This window comes from Cephus cinctus, unplaced genomic scaffold, assembly GCF_000341935.2.
Source record: "Cephus cinctus unplaced genomic scaffold, Ccin1 Ccin1_scaffold0228, whole genome shotgun sequence".
In the NCBI taxonomy this organism is placed as follows: Eukaryota; Metazoa; Arthropoda; class Insecta; order Hymenoptera; family Cephidae; genus Cephus; species Cephus cinctus.
Genome location: NW_014332944.1, coordinates 393,072 through 413,678, shown reverse-complemented (window position 1 = coordinate 413,678; position 20,607 = coordinate 393,072). Strand labels below are relative to the sequence as shown.

At 42.7% G+C, this 20,607-nt stretch overlaps 1 protein-coding gene across 1 annotated transcript in view; it reads left to right on the top strand.

Moving 5' to 3' along the window:
* Positions 1-4,291: 4,291 nt before the first annotated feature.
* The window catches only part of LOC107265546 (semaphorin-2A), a 233,169-nt gene continuing 216,853 nt past the window's right edge, over positions 4,292-20,607 (top strand). The window contains exon 1 of the mRNA XM_015735129.2: positions 4,292-4,852. The gene's annotated coding sequence lies outside the window, so the exon portion shown is untranslated. The remainder of the gene's footprint in view (positions 4,853-20,607) is intronic.

Sequence of the window (20,607 nt, the reverse complement as noted above, 5' to 3'; positions counted from 1 at the left end):
AGAGAGAAGGACCAAAGACAAAAGCAAAGAGGAATCCAAGGAGGGAGGATAGGAGGGAGAGAGGGAGGTCAAAACTGGGCCACTGAGAATTGATTGCGCTCCGATAAGAGTTCAAGGCGCGCAGTGCATTCTGGACCGGAAAGACAACCTCCTCGGCCACCCTTAGCCATAGTCTCTCTCTCTTGCATCTGGAATCCCACTTGCTCCTGCACTCCTTCCCACTCTCACTACGCGGTAATGTAACAGCACGAAAGCTGGCGCTAGCAAAATATATGAGAAGCTCGTGCCCGCCGGTGAGCTTGCGGTGCTTGCATGCTAAAGGTGCGCGGTTATGCTGCGAAAACGTGAGAAGGTTTTACTTTGCCAATTTGTCTTTCAATATTTTTATTCTTTTATTTTTCTTCTTATCGTGCATCTCTTTGTGGATTTATTCAACGAAGATTCGGAGTTATCGTTATATACTAATGGTCTTGAAATATCGAACACAGGATAGCATGCAATTCTTGTAACGGGATTCATTATGAATATTTTTTTTAATCGGCAAGTACATTCAATCAGGCGGTAAAGTCTGTATGATCCAAATTTTGAATACGGAAATATATGTTTTATGTTTGAAATTTTTTTTTTCAGAATCAAAATTGACTATTTTTCTTTCACGTAAAACCTGTCTGTGTCGTTACTCTGCTTTACTCCATTATCCAATTTTCGTTTTCACCCTCGATACCCCCCACTCTCTTTCCGCTCTCTGCCAAACGGCAAATTACGGAGGGTTATTTTAAGGGCAGTTTTTCCAACCCCAGAATTGCGCTTCTGCCTTAACAACCACCAACCAGGAAGTACCTTCCGGAATCGGGCCGCTTAAACGGATTTACAACATCGTTAAACTCCTCGATATTCCCGGTCGTGTTCAGCGCGAAGGGAAACCCGACGCATCGCCATCACGAAAACACTGTTTTGCACCTTATTTTTTTCTGCCTCGTTACTCCTACCGACAATACCAGCACAAGCCATATCCCTTAAGAAAGTCTCACACCCTCGCAATAGAGGCTACTTGGCTGTCAACAACCGTTAAGTAATATATATATATATATATTGTGACGTGATTTTTCGATTCAATGTCACAAGGCGACTCCAGCTAACGATTCAGATAACGTTCTCGATTTCTGGTTCCCTTCGGGTCGCCACCCTGCTCAGAAGCTACGCTCTCGGGTTGATTCGTATAGTTACGCCAATGCTCTCGTAAGATTTCGTTATGGTTTAGTTGAGGTCGAGGTGCTCGAATCTGCCGTGGGGAGATAGTCTCGACGTACCGAGTTGCCCGGCAGAGGAGAGTACCCGACGGAGACGTCTCCACGGACCGGCAGAAGCCCGGGTGAGATACCGGCGCCCCGCTGGAGATGGACAAAGAATCGTAGAGCGGGCGGAGATTTGGTTTAAAGGGACGACTCGAGGGAGATGGAAGAGTTATCGGCTATAAGGATCTCTACCAATCAGAATGATTAGTTCTCTAATTTGACTACGGTCAATTGACTGCTTTAAACCAGTCTGCCTTGGGACGCCGATCGAGGCGCCTCGAGCTGTCTCGCGCTCCCGGGTTATTTGTTTATAGTTTTTCTAGCTGTGTTTCCTATACGGTATAGGAAGTTGCTCGGTGGTTCTCGCGTTGCTCTCGATATATCCAGAAAATCCTATCGGTTTTCCGCGTGTGTTCGGAAGTGCAGTGTTGTGCTATAGTGCAGTGCTCACCTGAGTGTCCCCTGGATGCAGTTCTCGGCCTTCACGGATCAGCTGCACCAGCTCCGGTGAGGATTCCCAATTTATTAATCGGTGAAGGGATTTCGATTTTATACCTCCGATTCGTTCTGCTACGTTCTCGATCAATTGCTCCCTGTTTCCGGCACTGTTTGCCTGACGCTTACTCCGAACCTTACTAGCTCAACCTAGCAGCCTGAGCGGCCGTGCATTTCTGTAACCGTCCGCTCCCGTTCGTGCATCCAGTTGCGTTTCTCGATTTTAAGCCTCCCAAAAAATCGATAGGATCCGTTAAGCTATCGTATCGTCCAATAGGTTCTGTCAGAGCTCTCATTTTGACGGAATAAATACAGTAGGGAACCCTTCAGATAGTCCGTGAATCACAGGGTAGTTTGCTGTTTCTCGTCAGTGATGAATGTTGTTGCCTGTTACAGGTTTCGAAACTATAGAATTCAATGCACGAAATTTACATGCTAATCCTGAACATAGTCGTCGTAAAGTCTTATCTACCTGAGCTATTTACTCTATCGCCAATCTATACTTGTAGATATATGTATACACTAACCCACTCACCCTTAGTGTACCCTCGCGCTTGAACGTGCCTAAGTTGTAATTCAATGACAGCAGCGTTGCTGCCGTAACCGTAACGTCGTTAGCTTGCACTGCTAATAACTTTAGCAACGTACACACGATTAATCTCATATGGGTTATGTAACGAATTGCAGGGACACTGACTTGGCTGGATGACGTCATATATGGACTATGTATTTTCTTAACTGGCCTACTGGAAAAACGGAAAGTCGAAAATTTGTATGCAATAGTTCAGACGGTACTACTTTTAGCATGAAATTTGGTTGTGAGCTTGTGGCATTGCTGAAGTTCAATTTTTTTGATAACGTCACAGGATATAGGAATATTATGACAGGCTGGGTTACTTTTGAGCAATTTCGTAGAGGTAAATGAAAAAGTATAACGAATCCGTGATTACGTATTACCTAGTTTACCTGGGAGAAAAGTATTTGAATTTACGAGTTATATGTATATACTACTGTGTATATAGTTTTTTTTTGGTATGGTTAGAGCTTCATAAAAGTCACGTTGCGGAAGCTCCGGTAGTAAAATGGCAATGAAATGTTTTTGAAATAAAAGCCCAGTTGGGTTGTTTGGCCCACAGGGGCTTTACGCGTTTGTGCTTGAATGAGGGTGATATATTGCCTTTCGAGGTAATTTTGAAAGATTGATTAACCGATTTTTTTCTTTTTTGAAATATCGTCTCATTTTTATTTTTACTTGTGTCCTTATCTTCGCTTCTTTCGCGTATGATTATTCTTATTTTAATTACTTCAGGATCGAATTTGTATTGTCAGACAAATTATGGATCGGTATATGAGGATAGGACTCATGGAAGAGTTATGAGTAGTACAGGAAGCTTCAACGGTGCTCTGAACCGGAGACCATTCTCAAATACTGATCAGCCTGCGTACCCATTTCAGGAAACCGTTGAAGATCAGTGGACTAGTCGTAATTGATAAATTTGCAGTAGGAGGGAAGCGCCTGTTGATCAATACTGGAATGAGAAGGGATACAGACTGGTATACCAAAGCCCCATGACCTACCCGAGCTTCGGCTTGCGGCTAGAAGTGACGAAGGTTGAAAGCGTATATTTTGATCTCTTCGAGGATCATCAGACTTCGGTCGGTCGCTGCTGCCAAGTGATTCGTTGCGGTCAACTGGACTAGGGATGGTCGCGACTTTTCGTAGCCTGGCTCTCCTCTTCCCGTGTACCGGGTCTGCGACCCAAGCAGCGCACTTGCTTGGTCCAAGCCTCTTCACAGGATTCTTCATTGTCGTCTCCCAGTCCTCTGTGTCTGGGACTGAAGTCTGCCGAAGGTCGGAATCCCCTCCGGGACCCTCTCGCCCTTGGGTCACAGCAGTCCGCGGTTACTTGGAGTATCTGTCAGCCGGACCCACGTTGTCCGTATGGGCTGGGCCTGATTGCGTGTATTTCGCGACCTAGACTGCCTGATCCGGTCCTTTGGAATTATCTCTTGTTAATTGTAATGTCTGTAATAATCATTCTTCGTATCATCATCTTCTGCTTGAGGCTTCTTGCCTCGGGCGTTCAGCTCGTTTCGCACCATCTTCCCCTATACCCTTCACCCTTTACCATCACTTCCAAAACTACGAAAAACAGTGAATCGGTCTATTTAAATAAATTTAAAATTATTACTTGCCGAAGCCGTGTTTGGCATATTTTTTAATGGTTTAAGTATGAACAAAAGTTATGCAATTTTTCGTGTAATTTTTGCTTTTCATTTCAATCACTCTTTACTGACTCAGACCATTCTTTTAAAATTCCTAGCGACAAATCCTATTAAGGCGAAAGTCAATGTCGCGCACGGAATTGGAAAAGTCAAAATCCTCTCTCGCAGTCTGAGTATAGTTATATATCGTTCCTCTTACGGTTTGTTTATTTCGCATGCGCATTGCTGCATCAACCTCGACGGTTCTCGGTTCACTCGCCCAGTCGCCGCGGAGCGTGCGGATGTTTGACACGCCTTGTCGCCGCGTTGCGAACGAGCTTGCGTCAGTTAACGTTATTTGTCGCAGTGTCGTATGTTCGAAATTTTCGATATTCGATTAGTAGACATACGGTGTGGAAGGAAGAAAAATTAACGGTGTTTCACAGCGAGTCCATCCGTCAGAGGTTGTGAAACGACCCTTAAATTTGAGCAGTAGTACAACACGGAGCTTTATGAAATTTGTATGTTCGACATATTTACGTGTTAAATAATCAGTGTATCGTATAGGAGAATTTTTGCGTTATAAATTGTGGTGCTTTTTTTTTTGTTGGCTTTTGCTTTGTTGGATTTTTTCGAGTTTAAGCCGTTAACGTGTTTTCTACGAGTGTCGCTAAATTCGTGTAACATGGCAATCATGGATTCGTATCTTTGATATGTGGGAAATTTCGTGTGTACGTTTTGTGACTCGGTGTCAATGTTTAGAGCTTTTTATCTTATGCGAGGAACTTTGAAAGCTTTGGCTTGGCTTGTGCTGCTGAAGGATTATCCGTGGACGTGCTGTTTGCGACTCTTACAAGGTATTGATACGTTTATAGGAAAAAAAAATGTGTATGTTGGTACACCTGAGTAAATTAGTATACTAATAATTGGTTATGACGTTTTTCATGGTTAATCAAGGCAACGTGCGTTGGTTTGGTAATGTTTTTTTCAAGCCCTTAATTATTGGTTCAATTAACACTTCCGGTGGTCCAGTGAAACTTGAGCGTCACGCCGTGAAAAAGTTTAAAGAATTTCGCATTGATTTTTGATTATTCGAAAGTTTCGTTATTTTCTCAGTCAACTTTGTTAGGATAATTTACGGTTCTCTTGTATCTCTTCTCAAACCCCGTTTCGTAGCTCTACTTTATTTCTATCTATTTTTCTCCTAACGATGCTCGATAATTACGCAAATTCATCTTCACGCTTCGTTTCGCGTCACTCTAGCTTAGATCTGGACTCTTTGGGTACTTTTGTTGTTCACGAAAGTCCAAGTCGTCGATGCAATTTATGGTAATAAAATATAGAATTTCCTCTACGGTTTCAGAATCCTTTGACGGGATCCAATCGATCCCTCTACGTTTCTCGTGCCTGGTCCTCGACGTAGATTCGACACGGGACAGACGGGACTAATTGGTGCATTAAAGGGACACAGTGGAGAATCTCGTAGAACCAAGAACAGAACCCAAACGGTCACTTCTTTTAGATATCGTTCGGGTCACTGATTCGATGAAAATCGGAGCACGGTCGATTGGTTTTGGAAATAAATATCGGTATTTATGTTGTTCGTATATTAGAAAAAAAACGAAAAACCAAAAAAACATAGCAGCCAAATTTGGCTAAAATCTTACGATCCCATTGCGTTTTATAATTTCGGACATTTCTCTCAGTGACCAACTTTGGGTTGGGTTTTTGTTTTCTCTCGAACGAATGGACCCGTATCCCTTTACGGGTTTATTTATGCTTAGGTCATATTACCAACTCTTGACACTCCCTTTTATATAGTTGCCATATTCCATTAATGAAATTCACCTCTCCCTCCCACTCACGATTAATTATAACTTTCATCCAAAGGGCTTAGTTGAAAAAATTTCCACCTACGCTCACAAAGCATTTGTATATCGTCGCTGGTTAAGGGGGGTTACCAGCTGACCCCTTCGCCCCTTCGCCTACGTTTACTCAGCTCGTAATAAAGAGCTTCATAATTTTCAAGTGACCTATCAAGATAGGACTTATAAATTGTTTCAGTTGGCAGTCCCGGTCAGTATTATCGCGTCATCAGAATTATGAATGCGACCATGTTTAACTTATACGTAGTCATGCTCGAAGGATCCTTATATTTTTTTTAACTAAAGGTTACCTCATCTAAAGCACATATAGAAGTTCATATAACACGAGTTACCGATACATACCCTTGTATATCTAGTCCATACCTACTTGTCAGCCGCGAATCAATTGGTTACTATAGAAAGGCGAATCAATTGGTTACTATTGGCATATAGAAAGTCAGATAAAATATTGAATCATTATTTAAACTCAACCCCTACGAGCTCTGTCTCCGTACACAGAAGACAGTGGCGGTAGAAGAGAATGGAATTTAGCATACTGAATCATTTCATTGAGTTTCACATTTCTCCGTCGCTCGTAGATGTCGCCAGTGGCGCTGCAGTCGAAAGACGCGATTAAACTGTCTGACAAATATGTAGCATCTGCTGCGAGAAATACTGTGAGAATCTATCGGTGCTGGCCAAGGGGGTTGGAGTCGTGCAAAGTGTAGGTTACGTAGTCTCAGTCTCAGTGGTTCTCCCTCATTGCGTAAGAGGCTCTTGCCAAAGGTTAACTCGAACCGATACCAGTGGCGCTCAATCCAATCGACGCAACTCATGGGAGGGTTGTGTAATATAAGTCATTTTGTAAAGCTACTTTTCCTTCTGCCCTCTTCGTAGTGCCCAGAGGGTTAGTTCTCTCAGGAACGAGGATGTCGGATACTCAAATATGCAGTGGGTCCTCTTGGTCAGGGAGGTTGGTTAGGATCATCCTGATCCTCGTCTTCTGGACTTTCTGGTCGTTTCGAGTGCCGAAGAGACTCACGTTTCTACTTGGGTATTTCATGGGTTTCTAGTGCTGGTCACCCGGTGCACCCCCTTTTGGATCCCCCTTCTCTTCACCCCCTCAGTCACTTCGGTACCTCGCAAGTGTCTCGAGGGCTATAAATATTTTTTCTCTCGAATTTTACGATCCCGCGCTTGATGGTATTCGCGATTCCGTGACGGAAACCCAGAGAGGAATCGTTTACTATTGAGTTTGGGACTTTTATTTTTCGTTCGATGTCGTACTCTGGGCTTTGAAGCTTCTTTGGGATCCGGCTTCTCTCTCTCATTGGTCTTTGACCTCTCTTTTGTTAATTTTTTTCCTTTTTGTTTAAATTTATTTCTTACTCTGCTGTTTACGAATTCTTGCGGGAATTTTCCTTCTTTTTCTATCTTCGCTTCTTTGGCTCTCTCTCTCTCTCTCTCTCTCTCTCTCTCTCTCTCTCTCTCCCCCCCTCTCTCTTTCTCACTCTCTCTCTCTCTATCTCTCTATTTTGCTCTTTCCCGCTCGCGTTTCCTTTGTCGTTTTATTTCATCGCCCTTTTATGTTTTATTGAGGAGCTTTTTATACTGTTTTTTTTTTTTTTTTTACGATCACTAGGACTACGAGAGACATCTGCGTCCCGAATTTTTCGTCTCATTCTTTTTAATTTATCTTTTCTGGTACGGACTTTCCCTTGTCGTAATTCGTTCGAGTACGTAATTTTCTTTTCATTTGGAAGCTTCTTTTTCTCTCGTTTACGTACAGTAACGTGCTGCGTTTTTAATATTTTGCTCGTATTTTTCTTTCAAACAATTTTTATATACTCTCTTGTCTTTCTTTTCATCACGATTGCTCGGGCTTTGAGCTTTATTTGTGTTGGGTAAAGAATGAACGATTCCGCTGAGAGTTTCTTTCTGTGTAAACGTCATGCGATAAATGTATTTCCTACTGTGCACGTAGACTTTCTAAACAAACCAATTAACAGTACATCAATCATTGGGTATATCTTACAAACCGCCTATTGTGTACCCTGCGAGTTTCATAAATCAAAAGAAATCCGGAACCCATAGTCGTCCTACTAAATCAATCAGACTTGTTTCATCGTGACAAATCAATAAATCATTCGTACGCTTTGCACTTTCTGGAACGCTACCACAATCTAGGTCAGATTTGGAAATGGTGAAAGTACGTGGAAAAATTGGATTGAAAAAAGCTCAAAAAAATTTATTTCGCTTACTGGCAACGATAGGGTCAATTGGCATCGGGAAAAATTTTCAACGACGGTTTCAAGAAGGGACGCACGTGTTTTTCATTCGGGGTTTGTGAGTTTTTGAAGTTTAATTAATTTTATGAAAAAATATAGAATATGGAGGATTTATCCGAGTAGCTAAATCGTAAGATATCAAGGGTCGTCTTCAGCGGGGTATTCTGGTATCTTTTCACCCTTTGGATTGGATTTTTTTTTTATGGGACCAGTAGAACTTCAACTTCTTGCCTATTTACCATTTCAGCTATTTTCAGTATGGATGGCGAGAAAGGCTAAGGAGGGCGCCGCGACGCCTCGTCGTAAAAATGCAAAGCACTGCGCGAGAATAAAACTCGATCGACAGGGCCAAAGCTCATGAAAGTTTCAGGACGACGTTACCTGCGTTTTCTTTCTATACCTGCTTTCACCCTTCGACTTTTCTCTCTCACTTCTTTTCATGGGTTTAATTTTTTTTTCTTATGTTTTTCCCTCTTGCTCTCTCTCTCTCTCTCTACTTTTCTATGCCGGATTTACGCTACAGCAGTTTTCCTGGGATACTTCCGCCGGAATAGCGTGATTTCCTTAGTATGGATCAAGATTCGTTTTACTTTCATTACTTTCGTTTGATTTTGATCGCTTCCCACATTCTATGAAGATCTAACTATTTTGACCTTTTATTTTTGGTTTTTGTAGTTCAGATATTCTGATTGGTTAACCGAGTAAGTTTCGTCTCCTGTTCATATGCCAGAATAAAATTGTTGAATTTTCTCAGAATTTCATGCACTTTATTTGAAAGTATCGACCACGTTTCCGCAATATTATTTTCTATGCGTTTCTGTCTTCCACGATGACCCAAGAACCAAAAGCGATCAAATATCAGGAGCAGTAGTAAAAATATTAGAGGTACTCACACGTAAATCTTCTTCTCATATTTTTGAACAAATTTTAACATTTTCTACCGTCTATCCCAATTTTTATACCCATGAGCTTTTATTCCGTCCATCCGAATTTCCATGACTTTCCGCGTATCCTGCATTCAGAAAACATAGAACGTAGTGGAACGGGTCTGGTCCAGTTACTCTGCGAGGACTTTGGAGCCTGCTTCCCGGACGTTCATAGCTCGCCAACCGAAACCCGGTTACGCACGCCTAATTCCGCGCGGATTTGCAAGCGGTTCAGTAATATAATTTCGTCTTAAGCTGTTATGGCCGGCCTGCAAGCTTTGCCCTTAGAACGTTACGTAATACCAGGTAGACGTGTATATTGGGTTAGGTGTATCACAGATACGCGATATAGACTTCAGCTATCCATTATACTATACAACGGATAACAAAGATTCCGAGTCACACGAAACAGAATTAGGGATATTAATATCAAGAGGAATATAAGGATCGACAAGTTCTTTAAAAGCTTTCGTCTCCGGTATATGGATGAAATAGGTATTTTCATTCTGAGCTAGTAAAATCTCATCTTCCTAGACGCACCTCACTCTTTATATCAGGATATTATTGCGATCTGCTTTCATCCCCTTGGCACTAATTCTCTAGGGGTTCTTTGATTAAAATGGCTTGGAGCATTTCGGCTTTGCGCAATTCCCTTTCAATTAACTGAGATGGTCGTCTCTCTCTTCTTCGGCTAATAATCAAGATTGGCCATTGTGCGTTAGAATCCATTTGAAAGCAGTACAAAGTAGTGGTACCGGTTAAGGGTTGTTTTAGGGGGGTAGTTGCGTTATGAATAATTCACGAATCGTTAACGTTCGAATAATATCGTTTGCCGCTTTCGATTATTGTACTGGGTACGAGAATTTTTATTGGGGGTTGTTCTCGTTCATTTTGTTTTGTTCTCGATGTTTTTATATATTCCTTTTTTTTTTTTTATTAATGCAAACATCTCCGTTTTTACATTGCTGGACCATCTCGGTTCTCGAAACTGATGGCAATCCTTTTTATTCCGGACGTTTCACCTCTGTTTTATTGCCTGCGTTTCCGCTAAGTTTCCTCCGTGCGTTTCTGGGAGCGTGAAGGAAAAGCGTCCGGAGTGAGGGTGACGTCAGAGAACGGGTCCTGTTGCTAAGGGATGGTAAGGGTGAACCTCCTTGTGGTGCATGGAAAAGATACAAGGGTTGGTATCTGGATATACACAGGTATGTAAGGACCTGTACTACAGGGCTGTTCAACTCAAATGTACCGGATAGATTGGGCAATTTTATTTGAGGAACCTTTTTTTTTAAAAGGATCTTTTTTTATACCGTATTTTTTTCTATTTGGGTAAATAGCTAAGGGTTGGTGTACGAGGTATGACGCTGCGCGATGAAATTTAGGTCACTGCTCCTGGTGGTTTAACGAGAGCGTCACGGAAAATTAGGTTCTTTACAGGGCTTATTTTTTTTTTAGTTTCTTTGACTTTGGTCTCTGCCAGTCTGTGACATTTATTACTTTTGATATTCAAAACCACGAGTGTATCGCACGATTATTTGGACACTTTTGTGTTAATTTTGGGGAAAATAGAAATTTATGGTTTTAATCTCGTGTCCGGGTATGAACAGTGGTTAGGACTAAGCAGTATTAATATTTTTCATTTAATTTCTCTGTATTCCACCTAATTCGATATTCCACTTTTTTGGGTTCATTTAACGTAGAATTCATGCCTGAAACTTTCTAGTACCTTTTATAATTTTTATACCGATTCTTGTAAAAGCTCTCCTGACATATTATAAAAGCTTCGGCTTCCTTCTTTTATGGACGATCGGATACTATTAATTAATGATATGTATGATCGTGCGATTAAAAAGAGTAAATGAAAAGCTCGAGTATTTTCCGATCAGACTGTTGCATTTTTTTCTCTCGTCTCTGTCCCGCTGTCTCTCGCTTCCCTTACGTCATCACTCTTTTACTCTCATTCGCTTACCCATACTGTCTCGCGCTGGATAAGTTATTGTTGTCCCATAAAGAATCAATTTGTGTCCCATAAAGAATAAAGAGCTCTCGTATAACGGCCAAGAGCACGGGAACTCGGTGCCGGATAATCCCGGCCAAGGGGTCACTCACTTCATAAAGCATTTGATATCCTGGACAAAAAGAATATCGGGATGCATTCAGGCCGATGCCCATATCAGACACCCAACACCATCCCTACACAGGGTCTGTATATATATATATATATATATATTTTCAATCCTTATCACCTGGTCCATTTCAAACATCCTCAACTTAGGACCCGATCGAATTTTCATGAAATCCTTCAAGAAAACTACCCCTTTGTAACGTCTCGATGTTATTTTCAAGCTGACGAGATATTCGTCGCTCGGTATAATTTTCGGTTAGAGCAAAACGATTGTGAAAAAGAGAGGTCAAATTTGTGAGGTGACACGGTCAATGGCGGAGGACGACAGTGGAAGAAAATGATTGGTTCATTTTTCGGAAGCGGAAGTTAGGAACATTCGGGGCTGCAGGACTCTTTCGTGTCGACGCGTCGCACCCCCTGGTGGTGGTTGTACTTTTCAAAGCCGCCGCACCTCCCCCGGCCCCTCTAAATGTATATTTTCCGGTACATTAGGCGGCCAAGTTTCATAACGTTTCTTTTCTACACTCGTTTTTCCGCTTGGCTCCTCTTCTTGTTTTCCTTCCTTTTATTTTTTTTCCCTTTGTTTTTCCCTCTCTGGCGTCATCCCTCTTTCGTTACCCCTGGCACTCGCCAGGACTCCACTGGGTTATTATAGCCGCGACGGCGGTGAGTTCTTCCTCTGTTTTTCACAGAGTTAGCGTGAGTAGTGGAAGGAAGGAAAAAGTTTTTTTTTTTTCCTTGGGAAAACCGCACCGAGGAGAGTCGGTCATTACTCAAGGATGGTGCTGAGTGAGAGGTTGAAAAAAAATAGGGGATGGAGTTGGTGCTCCGAGTAGAGAGAGAGAAACAGAGAGAGAGAGAGAGGGGGGGGAGAGAGAGAGAGAGAGGGAGAGAGAGAGGGGGGAGGGAGGGAGGGTGGTAGAGAGAGAGAGAGGGAGAGGGAGAGTTAAAATGATGAAGCAGGTGAGGGTAGAAAGAGAAAATGTTGAAAGTACTGTAAAAGATAGAGATGCAAGGGTGAGTCAAAGAGGTGGCTGCCTTTATTTCGCTCTGGCGCTCGTATATTTCGGAATTTTCCACAAGTATGATTTCGTAGACGTCAAGGCAAAAGCCGGAAATCCTCCAACGGTTTTACAGTGAGTGTGTGTGAGAGAGAGAGAGAGAGAGAGAGAGAACTGGTAACACTACAGGATACTATAACGACGTTATTTCGCGACCAGGTCAATGGGGTCTCTGTATCTTGAATTTTAACAAAAGGAATGGAAATGGTGAAAATACGTCACTACACAGATATCCACTGTAACTCTGCTGTACTGTTAGGGCATTACTACTGGACTCCCTGTAAGAAAATATTGAACGGGAGCGAGTGAAAGAGAAAAATAAAAATAAAATGAAACTAAACGAAAACCGCGAACGTCATTGTTTCCTTCTCGACTCTCATTTTTTTTTTCTCCAACGAATGCTTCCTTCATACACTGCCTCACCCTGGCGATTCCAAGACTGCAATTTCGCAATTCCAAGGAGTCGCACACACGTACATGGTACGAGCTGCGTTCGAACGACGCTTTCCTTGAGAAAGAAATTCTCACCCGGTAGAGAAAGCTCGATCTCATTCTTTCATCATCCTCAACATACCAGACCCCCACCCTGTCCCACCCCTTTCAACCTTTATATACTTCCTTGGACCTTCTCATACGAGGATTCTTTTCGTATGGTCTTTTCATCATTCTCGAGTGGCAATCACATCTGGAAATAAACATTGAAATTCATATATGAACTAGGCAAACCCAAAGTGTAATAAGAGGACGGCAATTTCGCAAAGTTGGTAACAGTGAAATTTGGAAAATACCATAGGAACCCGACTTGGGGAACATAACAACCTTGGAAATTGAAGATAAATTAATGATCATTGAGTTTCTCGTAGTAATTACCAATCCCTTGGGTGAGGAATTTAGCTAGACTTCCCTGTAATTTCTCGTTCATCCCTTGGCGAACTTCTAGGGGTGTGGATATCACAGCGAGAGCGAAAGAGACGGACAGAAGTGGCGGCAGACCGTGGAGAAGTCCGTAGTGGAAAGTAGCAATGGCTCGGGAAGGAGTCGTGTTCTTTGGGTTTGGGTTGTAACTATCTATGTGGGTCTGAGCATCTCTCTCGTAGGACTTAGAGGAAGGTTGGGCCGTGGGTTCTTGGAGAAGGCAAAGGCTGACAGAGTTGTACCTACAATCTAGGGACCTTTACGGTCTATGTACCTAAGTTATTGCCGATACATTAGACGTCAAGCGCAGCAAGCTCAGGCATTTGTGGCCACTGAAACGTTACACGAGTATCTTGTATCGGGAAATTGCGATTATGCTTTTTTGGATTTTTTTTTTATATTAAGTGATACCGCACATAGAGTTGTAGTACGACGTAATTAAAATTTTTTTTAAATATTGTTGACTTTTTTTCATTAAAATTCGGCGTTTGGTTTCATTTTTTTGGTAAACGATCATCTAAATTGTAGCACGGCTACTGTAAAATCTATCGGACCGATAAATGCATATAAGCATGGGTACCAATAAAAGTGTAACATTCGTGTAATGCATAAATGGGTTTGCCATCCTATGCAATCAATTAGCATCGATCAAAGTCAAAAGGTCGAACGTGAAAATCGAACGCGTTCTGCATGCAGCTTGGATGCTGGTGCTCTCTCGCTGGCTTTTATTTATTCATAGCAATCAGAAAGGGGCAGTCCTTCTCTTTTCCACTCATCCCCGACTAATTTGCCAAATACCAATCCTCTCCATAGGGTAAATTCAGACCTTTAGTCGTTTACGCCTGGGGAAAGATTCTTTCGCTTGAAAATTGTCTGGGTTCGGGTCCAGGTTGAGGAACTTTTTTTGGAAATCGTGAAATTTTTTCCTCCCCAAAAAAATGGTGACTGCGATAATTATTTCACTTCGGCTTCCAGCAACGAAAATGATGTCCTGCATAAAGGTGATATTCGAACCAGATCGATCGAAATCGAATTGTATATTAACGAGAAAAGGGTCCAGCACGATGAGGATGTCTGAAGTGTCACGCTCGTTACTCAAATACTTTTAGTCAGCTTCTTCTTATTCCTCTTTGGATTTCTGTTTATTTTTTTCTCCACTTTCACGTCCATCTCTACCTCTACCGTGTCCCAATTTACTACTTCTTTCGAAATAGCCTCCCCCGCGAGGCTATATGGGATGTTTGATTCGGAGGGTGTTTGGATGGTTCTCATGTGAGTAAATTTATCTTGGCCTCTGGCACCGTAGCTACTGCTTCCACTGCTACTACATAATACTAACGCCTTCTATACCTAACACTACTACTAACGCCCGTTGGAGTTCTAAGAATGGCTATGCCAAGACTACCCTTCCTTCCTCTTCTTCTTCTTCCACCTTGGACTCTTTTCCATCCCTCGGACAGACTTCCGCCCACGACTCGTCGTCTTGGTCCGTTGATGGAATACGTGCGTGGACTGCGTCCCCATCTTCGAGAGGTCCATCCGTTCTCCACTCTCCGATGGCCCTGCCGTTTTTCGTTATGGCAACTTTCCGCTTGGTGCTCATTCTTCGCACTCTACATTCACCTTCCTTTTCAGCCTTTTTCATCCCTTTGCGCCACCTTTTTTTTGACTTCTACTAGCATCCTTATACTTCGCCCTACGATTGATCTATGCACGTCCTACCCCTTCTCGATCCCATTGACAGCCTTCCTCGACCTCATTCTTTTGATAGTTTGCTCACTAGCCTCGACCCTTCAAACCCCTTCGCCCCTATCTCAGCAATCATTCCACATAACTCAAAGTCACGTGGCTTCTTTTTTGAGGTTATATTAAAGAAACGCAGTGTCAAGCGTCCTCCTGATCATCCCTTTGGGCCAGACGACCTGAACCCTGCGGTTTAGTCGTACGCCTTCTGGGTACAAGTATACGGTTGGTAGGATGAGATCAGAGGTCGGAGAATCCACGGTACGATTTACGACTAAGTCCTGTGCAAGTAACGAGGGTCTCGAAGTTGTCGCTCAGGGCGTCGTTACCCTCGGAACTTCGCACAATGACGACGACTTAACCAGTAACAGTTTTCGCTCGTGTCCTATGTGCGAATAAAAAAAAAAGGAAGAAGTAGACCAAGCCAAGTGTAAAAGAGATCGAGTTAACAGGAGGGTACCGGTAATGCGGGCTCGGTAGAGACTACGAGAACAAAGAAGAGGGTCGGGTGGTGGACTTAAAAAAAAAAAAATTATTGGAAACTGAAAACAGTGTTTGGAAATGAACGGGTATGTATTCTAAATATTGGAGATTAACGTTCCACGTGGCAAAGTGTGAGTTGGGGGTGGATGAGATGAAAAAAAATAACAAAATACAAGGAAAAATGGCTTTTCGCCGTTTGACCGTGTTAAAACCCCGTGATTTGTTATTGCAACGCCCGGATGAATGTTTGCTTAACAAATCCCTCCCAGTACCCAGACTCTTGTCTCTGGCTTCTCTCTCGCTCTCGCGTCTCTGCCTCGCTTGCCGCCTTACTCGTTCTCCTTTACCAGCTTCGGCTCTCGCTGGTTCGCATGCCGGAATCCTCGTTTGCTTCTCTCACCCTTGTACGTGATTCAACCCCTTGTAAAAACATACCTTGGCGGCTCTAACCGTCTATGCTACAAGAACCAACCACCACCAACCCCCTGCCATCTTCCATCACCACCGGGCTACCCAGCCAACCACCACCGGTGGCATTACCATTGCCAGTGGATACAGCTGCAAACTGTGCCACAGCCTAGCTTAAATCCTTCCGACAAGCAATCTCTCTCCTTCTCTGCACAAGGTACACGTTTTGTACATTGGCGTATGTATATACGGGCTCACACGTTGTATATACACTTTGCGATAAATCAGCTAAGATTCCTGAAATTTACGCGCGACCCGGATTCACCGTTGGCAATCATTTCGCCAGGAAGAAAAGCTCCGGGGGTGTTAGGCTCGATTTCGTAGACTCGTAATTCAACGTGGTCCCTGGGTCCTTTTGCCTCTTATATTTTACATATGTCCTATATTCCACGCATCTTTGGGATATAGGAACAGTTGGATCGGCCATAAATTTTACTTTTTGAAAAAAAAAATTTCAAAATCGTCTGTTTGACGAGTGTATACTGTGATCACTCGTAGTACGTAATTTTGTCTGATTATCTGATTAAATAACGTGAATCCAAAGCCCGTCGTGAAATCTCCTAATGGAAGCTGCTCTAATGGATTTGGCTAATTACAACTGTAAATTAGTACGTTGCAGGATTAAAGTTTTAGCTGTCAACCGATTTGACTTTTTACGTGACTTCGAATCGATACAACCGAAATAATCTTGTATCAACCAAGGTAGCTGAATTTTTCAAAACTTTCTCATTCGTATGAAATTTGCTGTTGAGAAGTTTGCCGGGATCGTCGATTGTAAAAGGAGTTGAGCCTGGTAGCAAGGCAGACGCGTTAATTACACTGTCTGATTAATTAGCGAATGCACTCTTGCGAAACGCGCTGTTATTATCTTAGGAAATTACCAAATCCCTCATCAGTCGCTTTGGCAAGAAACTCTCAAGTTATCCCTGTAGAAATTTTCTTGTAGCATCTTGATTCTTGAAAACTACAAGTCCCTAAATTACGACGCCCCTCTCGCCTCCTTTTACCTTAATCAATTAAATTCAGGTTAATTTTATCCAAGTACAAGCGATTTTTTTTTCAAACTGATTTTAGGTTGCGTTTAATTATTTTTTATCCCTGTAGAAATTTTCTTCTAGTATCTTGATTCTTGAAAACTACAAGTCCCTAAATTACGACGCCCCTCTCGCCTCCTTTTACCTTAATCAATTAAATTCAGGTTAATTTTATCCAAGTACAAGCGATTTTTTTTTCAAACTGATTTTAGGTTGCGTTTAATTATTTTTTATCCCTGTAGAAATTTTCTTCTAGTATCTTGATTCTTGAAAACTACAAGTCCCTAAATTACGACGCCCCTCTCGCCTCCTTTTACCTTAATCAATTAAATTCAGGTTAATTTTATCCAAGTACAAGCGATTTTTTTAAAACTGATTTTAGGCTCCGCTCCATTATTTTACAAGCCACCTCTACCACTTTGAGCTTTAACAATAAACACTGGACGTAAACCAAGTTCACTTGCTCATGTCGAATCCTACCAATTATACAGGATTCTGTCGTAAAACTGGCGCTACGCAAGGGACCCTGACTTTAGGTGATGGCCGAAATATTTGTAATCGGTTATTTGTCGTCCGATGGAAACGATGACGTAGAGAATGCGCTTTACTCGTGGACTTGGGATTTATCCACGTGAGCTTTCAGCTGGTAGCTGCAAGCTCGCGGTGTAAGCTTTGTCGCGTGTTACCTTCGTACACGTAGCCACCTATCGGTAACAGTTATAACTGGAAGCATCTCGGTTACTGTTAAGACAAGCATCCATGGTGCATATACCGCAAGCTCACTCTGCGTTAAATTAAATTACGTCGCTATGACGTATTTCGCACGATACGCTGCCGTAAACTTGTACTATTTGTCATGTAACTTCCGGTACCATTGTACCAGTACTACGGTACCGGTAGTTTTGCGTTTGAGTTATGACTTTACTTTTTTTATTGACACTCGAGATTTTTTTAAAGCTCGTCACGCAGTCCCTGAGTACACGTACGAGCCTCGTGACACTTAGCTTTTTAACGGAACAAGGTCGTTTTAATGGGCAACGGCGTAGTCGGATATTTTACGTAAATTTGGAAAAGAATTAATTTTTTGAATTTTTTTTTCCCTTGTATATTGTCGCAACGTGCGAAGGGGTGGTTGATTAAATTTTGTATCGCGCAATGAACTTTATTTCCCTTGACCGCTGTTTTTCGGAAATTATTGGTGTGTGCTTGCAATGCAGGAAATAAATTTTTTTAATGAAATTTTTTTTTTCATCCCCTAACTGAGACTCGACTCTTTTGTCTTGCGAACGTAGCGAGCTAGATAACGCTTGAAAGTTGATCGTCATGAATGAGCTTGAGCTTTTATGAAAGGGTTTTGAGACAAGTGGCCCAGGCGTCGATGTTATCGGACAATATCGATGCAGGCCGTCGCGACGCCGGCGTCTGAGTCGCCTTGAGCTCTAGGGGGCTTCTCCGTAAGCTTCCTGTGTGCTCAGGGAGCCGTGTGAATATGTAGAGAAAGCCACGAGCCCTGAGCACCGACATAGCTACATCCACTACAACCAGGAGGGACCCCCAATGAGACACGTGAAAAGGGGTTGCGCGAGGGTGCAAGTCGTAGTCTTTGTGTGTCGCGTCCGTCTACTATGGGGTGGTTGTGCGAGCCTTGTTTCTGACTGGTCTCTACCTACAGAATGGAAATCTGCGAGTTCACCGTCAAACCCCATCAGCCCCCCGTCTGACTAGGGGTGTCTGAAGCAGCCCTCCAGCTACGAGCTATACCTACCTGCTAGCTACCACCTTCGTGTCACACCTCATTATACGGTCTCTTCGTTAGGGTCTCTCATACGTAAATCTGAAAAATTTACTTAACCGTATACACGGTATTATTTTTTTTTTATTTTGAAAATAATTTTCTTTGCCGTTATCCGTTTTTCTATTATCTCGTAAAACTCGGAGCGCGATTTCACTCGTGGATTTGATCTGTCGATTTCTTTTTATCGGATTTCTAAGGGGATTGCCAATTTTTTTATTTTTTGGTATTCCAAAGATTATTTCAATACGTTTTACGCTGATTCCGTGCACGAAAACGTATATGCATTCACGTGTTATATGCGAGGACCGTTAAAGCGGAATCACCGGCAGACAGTCGTAACAGTCTGCACTCGTAAAGCAGAAACTTACGCAATCACAAGTTGGCGAAGTCTGGGGAGAAGGAGGAACGGAAAGGAGGTGACTGGCGAGAACGAGACAGAGAGAGATAGTGGAGATCGAAAAAGAAAACGAGAAGGAGGGAGATAAAAGAGACGTCGTGGATGTTAGGGTGAAACTCATAAAACTACCGTAATTGTAAAACACGAAAGGGTGATGTTACTAGGGATGTCGGGATGGATATCAAATCCGATGGAATTTAAGGGTAGCAGCGTATGCTCTCTTTACTCATTGAATTTTACGATTTCATTCACTGGTTGAAAGAGACGTGAGTGTTTTTTTGGATTTCCAAAAATTTTAATTCACGATCCCCAAACCGTATATAAATAATGCCTAAGTCAATAGCGACGTTGGATTCGAATTTGTAATCTTGATAAAAAAAAAAAAGAAAAACATCCCCTAGGAACCAAATCGGGTTTATCGAAAACCGATAAGCGCTCATAAAAATTCCTTTCGTAGATTTAACTTGAAGAATCTACATACACGGTTAAAAGTTAAGTATCCGCTAAGTTGCCGCACTTAATTTTACCGCAGTTACTTGAAAACTGGTGCACGCCCAAGGGTGTCATATACCCCGTGTCCGATAGTTTACTACTTGTACATCGTTAACACCAAGTGCTCCTGCGATCTCTCGCCACGTAAAATCGTTCGTGTGGGACGTGTACGGATGGGTACCCCGTACCCAAGAAAATCGAACCCATTAACCTATGTCTAGCCAGAGGGTATACCCCACGTGGCCTTGACTACCCCTAAATTATTTCAAAGGAGAGTAATTCCACCCTCTAGACGCTACGACAGCAACGGCCCTTCGCTCGTGGTCGACGCTTACGTCTACTCGAATTATTACAACCCTCAGCAAAACCTCCCGAACCAAACGTCAACCTCAAGAAGAAGCCACCCCTATGATACGTGGATTAACTATGCTTGCGTGACGTTCCAATCATACCTGTACGACTGCACAGGCAGTGTCAGTCGGTACTATATATTTATTCTTCGCATTTTTATGCGATGCGAAACAAAGGGAGTGCATTCTATAATTTTTTTTCTCAACATTTTTTTTTTTCGAAATCGTTGACTTCCGAATGAATTCCACGGTCGAGACGACCCGACCAAGCGAGTGCCATTCGTTTGCTGGCAAGAAGATGGACGGGGTGTAATAACCTGTCGAAAAAAAATGGAGCCAGCCGAGAAAATGCGGAGGCTCTAGCCAGGAAGCGAGGAGACCGACTCGGTGTGAAAGGAGCCTATGGGGTTCCCGGATTAATCCTGGAAGCTGGAACTTTATCTCGAGGAAGGTACGGAGCGAAGACCTAGCTTCCAGGACTTTTCAGCTCAGGTTGCGTAATCCGCTCGCATTACTCAAACATGAGTGGATGTAGAAGGTGTAGCAGGGCAGAGAGGTATGGAAGTCGAGGAGAATAAGAAGGAAGGAGGCGTAGGCAGAGAAGACGGTGGGGTATCAAAGAGGACTAGTGGAGGTGATGGCGATGGCGGCGGAGGACAGGGGCGGTTGGGTG